The 9,826-nt window shown below is 34.7% G+C and overlaps 1 long non-coding RNA gene across 1 annotated transcript; it reads left to right on the top strand.

Annotated features, from left to right (window-relative positions):
• Positions 1–5,809: 5,809 nt before the first annotated feature.
• LOC113295700 lies at positions 5,810–9,584 on the top strand. Its single transcript, XR_003332905.1, has 2 exons — positions 5,810–5,937; positions 9,401–9,584. It is a non-coding gene; the product is annotated as an uncharacterized LOC113295700 (long non-coding RNA).
• The last annotated feature ends 242 nt before the right edge of the window (positions 9,585–9,826 follow it).

The raw sequence follows: 9,826 nt of genomic DNA, 5'->3' as shown, positions 1-9,826 counted from the left end.
TGTGTAAATAGTCAAGAAACTATTACTTATCCCCTAACTTTTACTAGCTTTAGATTGAGTTAGCAAATCGATTTAGCGTGGACTCTAAACAATCTATAAAACAATCATAGACATTCATATTAATAAAAACAAACAATAATCATGTGAAAACTTCATTGTAAGATTTAAAACAAAACTCAAAACATGTTAAGAACTAGGAATTCATCCCCAATCAATAAAAAATTTAACCACACATAGTTTGGAGTTAATATAAATAATTAAAAGAAAAGCAAGCAAAAACCAAAGTGTTGTGTGTGTATAGGTGTGTAGAGAAAAGTAAAGAACTTCTCATTTATAGGATTCACTTTGCTTGCAATCTTCTTAGGATTAGGACCCCTTTCCCATTCAATTTCCAAGTCCTTGTCTTTGTGAAATTCCTCCTCTTCTCTTCCAAATTCAATTTCAAGTCAAATTTCACATCCAATTCAAAATCCAAGGCTTCACACTCATGAGAAAAGCTCACACAAAAATCTGTGATTTTGGGTCGCGAGGAAAGTCTCTGGGATCACCAGAAATGAGTCGGGAAAGTCACTGCCGACAACCTGAATATTCTTCTCAGTCGACGAAATATTCCGTTATGGTACCGTTATAGTCAACTGTCAAACTAACGGTCTTCTATTAGTCAACTGGTCAAGGAAAAGGAATTCAGCCGAGATAGCCGGTCTGACTCGGAGCATGTTTATTTTCTACTGACTCTGGGTCTGGATCTGACTCGTCCCTTGACTCGGTCCGAGTCAGATGTCAGATCGTTCGTTTTTTATTTTGAGTCAGATTTGACTCGCGATCTGAGTCAGACCTAACCCCTGACTCGGACCGGTTTGAGTCAGGTAATAAAATACCCCTGACTCATAGGAACAAACCACCGACTCATATTTTTTAGTCATATGAGTCATATCTGACTTAAAAAACAAACATATTGAGTCAGATCCAGATGAGTCTGGTGATTTCAGTCGTATCCAGATGATCAGGTGATTTAAGTCAGATCCGGACGAGTCAGGTGAGTCAGAGAAAACAAACATGTTTTCGGTCTTACTGCGCTGAATCACTGAGAGGATCAGGATCGGCATCGGATTCATAATAAACTCGCCTGAATCGTATCATCGCCGACACTGAGTTAACTCGCCGGAGTGGAAATCCGGACAGAGTTTCCTCTGTTTCTATTATATTCCGGCCATTTTCCAGGCCTTTCTATTCTTTCCCTGCGATAATTCCTAACATACATTTGTTCATTCAAAACATAACCCATTCATTTAGGCTTCCCTGTAACAGCAGCAACAGGTCTTCTTTACAATTTTCTGCAACAAACCACAACTCCATCTTCCGACCTAGCCATTGCACGCCACGGTCTCCATCAAATTATTTCTTTTCATCATCACTACAGACCCATCTCTTCCAACCTTAGCAGCATCGATTCTTCATTTCCTCACTGAATTCTTCATATCAGAACCACATCTCTTTTGGTTCTCTGAAATCCCATTCCACACAAATAACCCATATCTCCGGTAATCATCAATTTGTATCAACAACAGAAGGACTCATCTTCTTCCTCTCTGCACCACAGCTCAGATCCCCTTTCTTCTCTCAATTTCTGAGATCGACAACCATTATCAATCAGACTCAAAATCTCCGATTCATCAATTATAGTGACCAACACCATCATTTGCTTCGATCAACCTCTTCTCTGTCATAATTTCTCGATCTCCCTTCAAGAACCCTCAGTTTCTTCTCTCGGCTGCTTATGGCTACGCCTCCTTCTATCTCTCTCTTTTATTTCATTGATTTCAGGCGTAGAAGTAAATCTTCTTGATTTAGGGTTAGGTTGGATTTGGGTGCTAATAGCACACCCATCTTATGGATAGGGGATTCCAAGTGGCAGTTATTTACACCCATACTTAGGATTCGGGATACCTGGACTGGCATCCCCTTAACCTTGGTTCGGTTCCCAATAGTGTTCGCCAGGTGAATGACAATTTTTCCCTTTCAACTCAAATTGAATGATTTATTCTTCTTTTCTTCCGCATAACTCCAAAGTACCTAATAACTCTAATAACTCAAGAACACACGTAAAATACATAATTCACAAGAAAAATAGCAAAGAAAGCAGATACAATAGATAATAAATATGGTGTATTCTACACCCTAACACTCAAGGTGATCCCAAACTGAAATATTGAAAAGCATTTAATTACCAACAATTAAAGCATATACTCTAGAAAAGGATTATTAGTTAATGTGTGAGGACTTCGGAATACCTATATAATAGATAACCGCAATCACACGGCGTCTAACTAGTAGACAACGGCAAGTATGGGTCGAACCCACAGGGAGCGGTGGAAAGTTTGGTAATCAATATCTCTAATAAACTAACCATAAACAATATTTTTGGATTTTTGAAAGAATAAGAACAAAGAAAATAAACTAAACTAATAGAACGTAACCAAGATGTGAAAGTCGGTAAACATGGTTTGTGATATCCACCACTATTTCTATTTACTTACTGAAATGAAACATAATTATGAATATATGTTTATCGTCCGTTCTGTTGGCATCGCCTATTATACGTATTAGAGTCGCAAATGACAACGGTATACCCTAAGCATAGCACATCAAAAGAATAAATCCAAGCATGCACCGTCAAATTGCATCAGTAAGAAAATTATACGAAACTAAATATCAAATTACAAATATTATTTGACAATTCTAAGCATAACCCATCAAAGAACTTAACCCAAGCATGGAATATCAAATAATGAGACCAAAAATATTTGCAAAACTATCAATTACGCTCATAGGTTTTTAAAACCGGTGAAGCAACAACTCATTTCTCATTTAGTCAATAAACAATAATTAAAAATTAGTCTATTCAAATCATAATAGTCTTTGCTCAATTAATCAATTCAAAATAGCCAATACTCCAAGTGGTTTCTATCATAAATCCTAGTTACAAGAGATTCACTAGCTAATTGAAATGGAATGACAAAAATGAAAAAAAGCAAACCTTTCTGCGTCTGTAGTCTCCCGTCGTCGGCCTCCTCTACGACGTCTGTAGTCGCACGTTCCCCCTCCTAAAGTTGTTCTCTGTTCGTTTACAAGTAGGTGTTGCGAGAAAAGATGTAGGTATTGCGAGAAAACAAGACCTAACAAATAGTTGCCAGGCCCGGTCCATTACTAACGCCACCTGCCAATTCCAAACATAGAACCAAATATGACCACCACCAATTTATGTCTTGTGAACCTTCTCAGTCTCGTCCATACCTGCTCTACCGACATGACATTCAACTCTACCACAACACCAGCTACCCTGTCCATCTCGATATGGTTGAAGACTTCCTTCCCATCTCAAATATGTATGCAAGTACCAAGACCAACACTGGTATAAATCATCACTGCCAGCTACGATCATAGAAACATCTTCCATTCTACGACCTTATCTCTTTTCTCTCTCAATCACAGCTCTGATTCAAATTCGTATCCACAGTTCTTCTTGCTCTTAACTATGTTGTTTAAATCCATGACCATGGCAGCAATCCTTATCAACAGACAAGATTCGTCACTACCATCAGTTGTTCAACCATCCATCATTCACAAATCAACCAAGCTTCAATTTGTGTTGCTGCATGTTCTCCCTGCACATAAATGATGCCTGCAACAAACCTGTCATACCTATGTCAACAGCTCCGGCAACTTCTGCCCAGAGTAAGACTCTCTGATGAAGTCAGCACCAACCTCCGTTCTCTGTCCAGTTAAACATCTTCCTCCACCGTCTGGCTAAATCTCGTCACACTCTTTGTACAAGCTCCGGCAAATCCTCACTCCACTCGGGTCTTGTTTGCTGCCTGCCAAATTTTTCCCAGTTGAGAACTTTATGCTAATAGTTATTTAAACTTTGATAAACTCCAATACCACCAGTTCCTTGACTCGCTTCTCCATCTCGGTATCTTCAAAGTCCTACCATTGCCTGCAACAGACCTGTTAACCCATGTGAGACCCCTTTAACTTCTCTAGCCAACGTCGTTCTTGTTCACTGACTTCTACTCCCCTCCGTTCATCACATTCATCCACAAGAAAACAGTGAACCAGTAGTCAATACCCATCTTACTTCATGTTTGTTCTTGATGTCTCTATCTCCACTGTCATAGCTCCAATTATTACCGCCAAAACCTATAACTCTGTGATATTGTTGTGATACTATAAAACATCTTCCCTCATTTAAACCATAGCATCGATCTTTATTATGCAACCAAGTCCCAACACCCATCGGTTGTTGTAGTGTAGATACCAGAATCCACACCATACACATGGCGAGTGGAAAAGAATCGGAGCAAGGTACCATGAAGCAGTGACACACACCATAACAACTCTAGGACTGCTTCAACATTAAGGTAAGGATAAAAGCGACATTTGCCGGAAGATTTTTCCCTTAAAAGCGTTACGATTAAGTTGGAGAGGCGATCTTTTTCCTTTTTTCTCTTCTTACTATCTAAAACTCTCTCAACTTCAGGAGCTTGTAATGAAGTTCCATTAATTGGAACCAAACACTCATAAATAAACGCCTTAATTCCTGCACGTGGATGTAGGCATAGCCGAACCACGTTAAATCGTCTGTGTGAATTTCTTATTTATCTGTTTATGGTTCGTCTTTTATATATTACTTTATGATTTGAATCAAGATCCATTGATCTTGTCCATTTGGTTGTGCTATTATGATAATGATAGTCACAATTTGACGCTAGAAAAAGGGAATGGGTAAAGAATTTATTCTACATGTTCCGGATCTACTCTCTTTGCTTTTTATTAATTTCCTGAAACTGGTTCTTGAATTTCCTTTTTCTTCACTGAAGATTTGTTTTAATTTGGTGTTCTCACAGGAAAAATTTGATTGGGTACCACCCAACTAACGAATACCATCCGAGAACATCCATATGTTAGCTCTTAAGCTTTTTATTAATCTTCTAAAATTGGATTTCAATTGAACAAAACCCAATTCCCTAAATATTTCAGTAAGGGCTATCCTCTACTAAATCTCCCTTTGTTTTTAACCTGGCGATTTATGGTTAATATCTCTTGCTATTATAAAGTGGGCGTTGTTATATCATCTGCTCTTTTGATTTAACTTTCAGCAACATGATCTTTAGCTGTTTTTCAAGCTTTAAACTGGGTCTAAAACACTGGCTTTTGACCGATTCACGAGAACGATTTAACAAACCATTACTTTTGAAGCTAGTTTTGTATTTAAACTACAGATCTGATCCAACTAGCCATGACGGGTTCCATAAACTAGCACAATTTAAATTTTTTTTGTAATACTTTTTGTCTCCATAATTTTATCAATTTGCAGGGACAAATATTAAAGGATACCACCATCGGATACATAAAGCAGCGTAATAGGAAAAAAAAAAAACAATTTTAGCGCCAATGAAAGCAGCTACATCTTCGGTTTGGTGGTCAAGCTTATCCGATGCACAAGCCACCGGACAACGTTTCTATGACGAGAAACCTAACGACGTACAAGTTTCCCAACATGCAGCTGACCCGACGTATAAGTTGCTGCTCCAAAAGAGTTGATACTTTTCTAAACTAGGAATTACCAATAGGTACTATTATAGTGATACTAGTTAGTGGCAGGTTCACCCACTAAAGCCCAGTAACTAGTGGTCCATAATAAAAAGAAAACATAAAAATGGACCCAATTTTTTAATCCCAGGTCCTGTACACGTGCGGGACAAATCATGTGAAATTTTCAAATACCTAAACTATCCTTCCAATCCTACATATATTTAAGCAGCCTATTTCAAAGTTTCTAAAAAAAAACAGCGAATTCACATCCGGTTTCTGCTCTATTTCTTCTTCTCGCTTTTGGACTAGGGTTTTTGAAGATTTCTTTAGTGATTTTAACAGGTATGTTGCTTAATCTTTTCTATTTTCTTCTTTCTGCTACAGTTTCGTGGAGATTGGTTGTGTTCTGTTTTGTTTTTTATGAATCTTGTTCGTATTTATTAAGTTATTTGGTTAGATTGTTAAGTTTTTAGCTTATTTTAGCTTTCGATTTGATTATCTTTCTATTTTCTTTTCAAAATCAGGTTTGTTTTCACTTTCAGATCGTATTATCCAGCAGTACATATATGACATACTCATTGTTTCTGCTACAGTTTTTGAATCATGTTTAAGATTTGAATTTTGGATCATGGAGATTGGTTGTGTTCTGTTTGTTTTTTATGAATCTTGTTCGTATTTATTCAGTTATTTGGTTAGATTGTTAAGTTTTTAGCTTATTTTAGCTTTCGATTTGATTTTCTTTCTGTTTTCTTTTCAAAATCAGTTTTGTTCTCACTTTCAGATCGTATTATCCAGCAGTACATATATGACATACTCATTGTTTCTGCTGCAGTTTTTGAATCATGTTTAAGATTTGAATTTTGGATCATGGAGATTGGTTGTGTTCTGTTTGTTTTCTATGAATCTTGTTCGTATTTATTAAGTTATTTGGTTAGATTGTTAAGTTTTTAGCTTATTTTAGCTTTCGATTTGATTATCTTTCTATTTTCTTTTCAAAATCAGGTTTGTTTTCACTTTCAGATCGTATTATCCAGCAGTACATATATGACATACTCATTGTTTCTGCTACAGTTTTTGAATCATGTTTAAGATTTGAATTTTGGATCATGGAGATTGGTTGTGTTCTGTTTGTTTTTTATGAATCTTGTTCGTATTTATTCAGTTATTTGGTTAGATTGTTAAGTTTTTAGCTTATTTTAGCTTTCGATTTGATTATCTTTATATTTTCTTTTCAAAATCAGGTTTGTTTTCACTTTCAGATCGTATTATCCAGCAGTACATATATGACATACTCATTGTTTCTGCTACAGTTTTTGAATCATGTTTAAGATTTGAATTTTGGATCATGGAGATTGGTTGTGTTCTGTTTGTTTTTTATGAATGTTGTTCGTATTTATTCAGTTATTTGGTTAGATTGTTAAGTTTTTAGCTTATTTTAGCTTTCGATTTGATTATCTTTCTGTTCTTTTTTCAAAATCAGTTTTGTTCTCACTTTCAGATCGTATTATCCAGCAGTACATATATGACATACTCATTGTTTCTGCTACAGTTTTTGAATCATGTTTAAGATTTGAATTTTGGATCATGGAGATTGGTTGTGTTCTGTTTGTTTTTTTATGAATCTTGTTCGTATTTATTCAGTTATTTGGTTAGATTGTTAAGTTTTTAGCTTATTTTAGCTTTCGATTTGATTATCTTTCTGTTTTCTTTTCAAAATCAGGTTTGTTTTCACTTTCAGATCGTATTATCCAGCAGTACATATATGACATACTCATTGTTTCTGCTACAGTTTTTGAATCATGTTTAAGATTTGAATTTTGGATCATGGAGATTGGTTGTGTTTTGTTTGTTTTTTATGAATCTTGTTCGTATTTATTCAGTTATTTGGTTAGATTGTTAAGTTTTTAGCTTATTTTAGCTTTCGATTTGATTATCTTTCTGTTTTCTTTTCAAAATCAGGTTTGTTTTCACTTTCAGATCGTATTATCCAGCAGTACATATATGACATACTCATTGTTTCTGCTACAGTTTTTGAATCATGTTTAAGATTTGAATTTTGGATCATGGAGATTGGTTGTGTTCTGTTTGTTTTTTATGAATCTTGTTCGTATTTATTCAGTTATTTGGTTAGATTGTTAAGTTTTTAGCTTATTTTAGCTTTCGATTTGATTATCTTTCTGTTTTCTTTTCAAAATCAGTTTTGTTCTCACTTTCAGATCGTATTATCCAGTAGTACATATATGACATACTCATTGTTTCTGCTACAGTTTTTGAATCATGTTTAAGATTTGAATTTTGGATCATGGAGATCGGTTGTGTTTTATTTGTTTTTTATGAATCTTGTTCGTATTTATTAAGTTATTTGGTTAGATTGTTAAGTTTTTAGCTTATTTTAGCTTTCGATTTGATTATCTTTCTGTTTTCTTTTCAAAATCAGGTTTGTTTTCACTTTCAGATCGTATTATCCAGCAGTACATATATGACATACTCATTGTTTCTGCTACAGTTTTTGAATCATGTTTAAGATTTGAATTTTGGATCATGGAGATTGGTTGTGTTCTGTTTGTTTTTCATGAATCTTGTTCGTATTTATTCAGTTATTTGGTTAGATTGTTAAGTTTTTAGCTTATTTTAGCTTTCGATTTGATTATCTTTCTGTTTTCTTTTCAAAATCAGGTTTGTTTTCACTTTCAGATCGTATTATCCAGCAGTACATATATGACATACTCATTGTTTCTGCTACAGTTTTTGAATCATGTTTAAGATTTGAATTTTGGATCATGGAGATTGGTTGTGTTCTGTTTTGTTTTTTATGAATCTTGTTCGTATTTATTAAGTTATTTGGTTAGATTGTTAAGTTTTTAGCTTATTTTAGCTTTCGATTTGATTATCTTTCTGTTTTTTTTTTCAAAATCAGGTTTGTTTTCACTTTCAGATCGCATTATCCAGCAGTACATATATGACATACTCATTGTTTCTGCTACAGTTTTTGAATCATGTTTAAGATTTGAATTTTGGATCATGGAGATTGGTTGTGTTCTGTTTGTTTTTTATGAATCTTGTTCGTATTTATTCAGTTATTTGGTTAGATTGTTAAGTTTTTAGCTTATTTTAGCTTTCGATTTGATTATCTTTCTGTTTTCTTTTCAAAATCAGTTTTTTTCTCACTTTCAGATCGTATTATCCAGCAGTACATATATGACATACTCATTGTTTTTGCTACAGTTTTTGAATCATGTTTAAGATTTGAATTTTGGATCATGGAGATTGGTTGTGTTCTGTTTGTTTTTTATGAATCTTGTTCGTATGTATTCAGTTATTTGGTTAGATTGTTAAGTTTTTAGCTTATTTTAGCTTTCGATTTGATTATCTTTCTGTTTTCTTTTCAAAATCAGGTTTGTTTTCACTTTCAGATCGTATTATCCAGCAGTACATATATGACATACTCATTGTTTCTGCTACAGTTTTTGAATCATGTTTAAGATTTGAATTTTGGATCATGGAGATTGGTTGTGTTCTGTTTGTTTTTTATGAATCTTGTTCGTATTTATTCAGTTATTTGGTTAGATTGTTAAGTTTTTAGCTTATTTTAGCTTTGGATTTGATTATCTTTCTGTTTTCTTTTCAAAATCAGTTTTGTTCTCACTTTCAGATCGTATTATCCAGCAGTACATATATGACATACTCATTGTTTATGCTCTTAGATTCTGTTTCTTGCATAGATCTCTCACATTTTAGTTTGACCCATCAGTACGTATGTGAAATACTGTATTTTAATACTGTTACATCTTTGTCACATTTGCAGGTTCAAACATGTCCGATGCAGAGTGTTCCAATCCAAATACCTACTGCTATGCATACATTTACTATAAGCATCATCATTTTGCTCACCTGGTTACTTTTAAGTCTAGTATTGATGACCTGAAATTTCTTATTTGTGAAAACTGGAGAACCTTGAACCCTTCTGAGATTATCATCACTTATGTTGAGAATGGTGTCAAAGTGCCTGTGATTGCTGACTTTCAACTACATGGTCTCGCTGCCTTGCATTTTTCAAAGAAATCGGCGTTCTTTGAGATGCATGTGGATTTTCTTTCTGCTGGTGGATGTAGTTCCTCTACATTCAGCGACGTAGACAACAATTCAGAACTGATTAGGGCAGATAGAGATAGTTATGAAACTGATGGAAAAGAAATTGTTAAACCTCTTCTGTCCGATGGGTGGGAGAATG

This window comes from Papaver somniferum, chromosome 7 (assembly GCF_003573695.1).
Source record: "Papaver somniferum cultivar HN1 chromosome 7, ASM357369v1, whole genome shotgun sequence".
Classification (NCBI taxonomy): Eukaryota; Viridiplantae; Streptophyta; class Magnoliopsida; order Ranunculales; family Papaveraceae; genus Papaver; species Papaver somniferum.
This window is presented reverse-complemented; position numbering and strand designations above follow the sequence as displayed.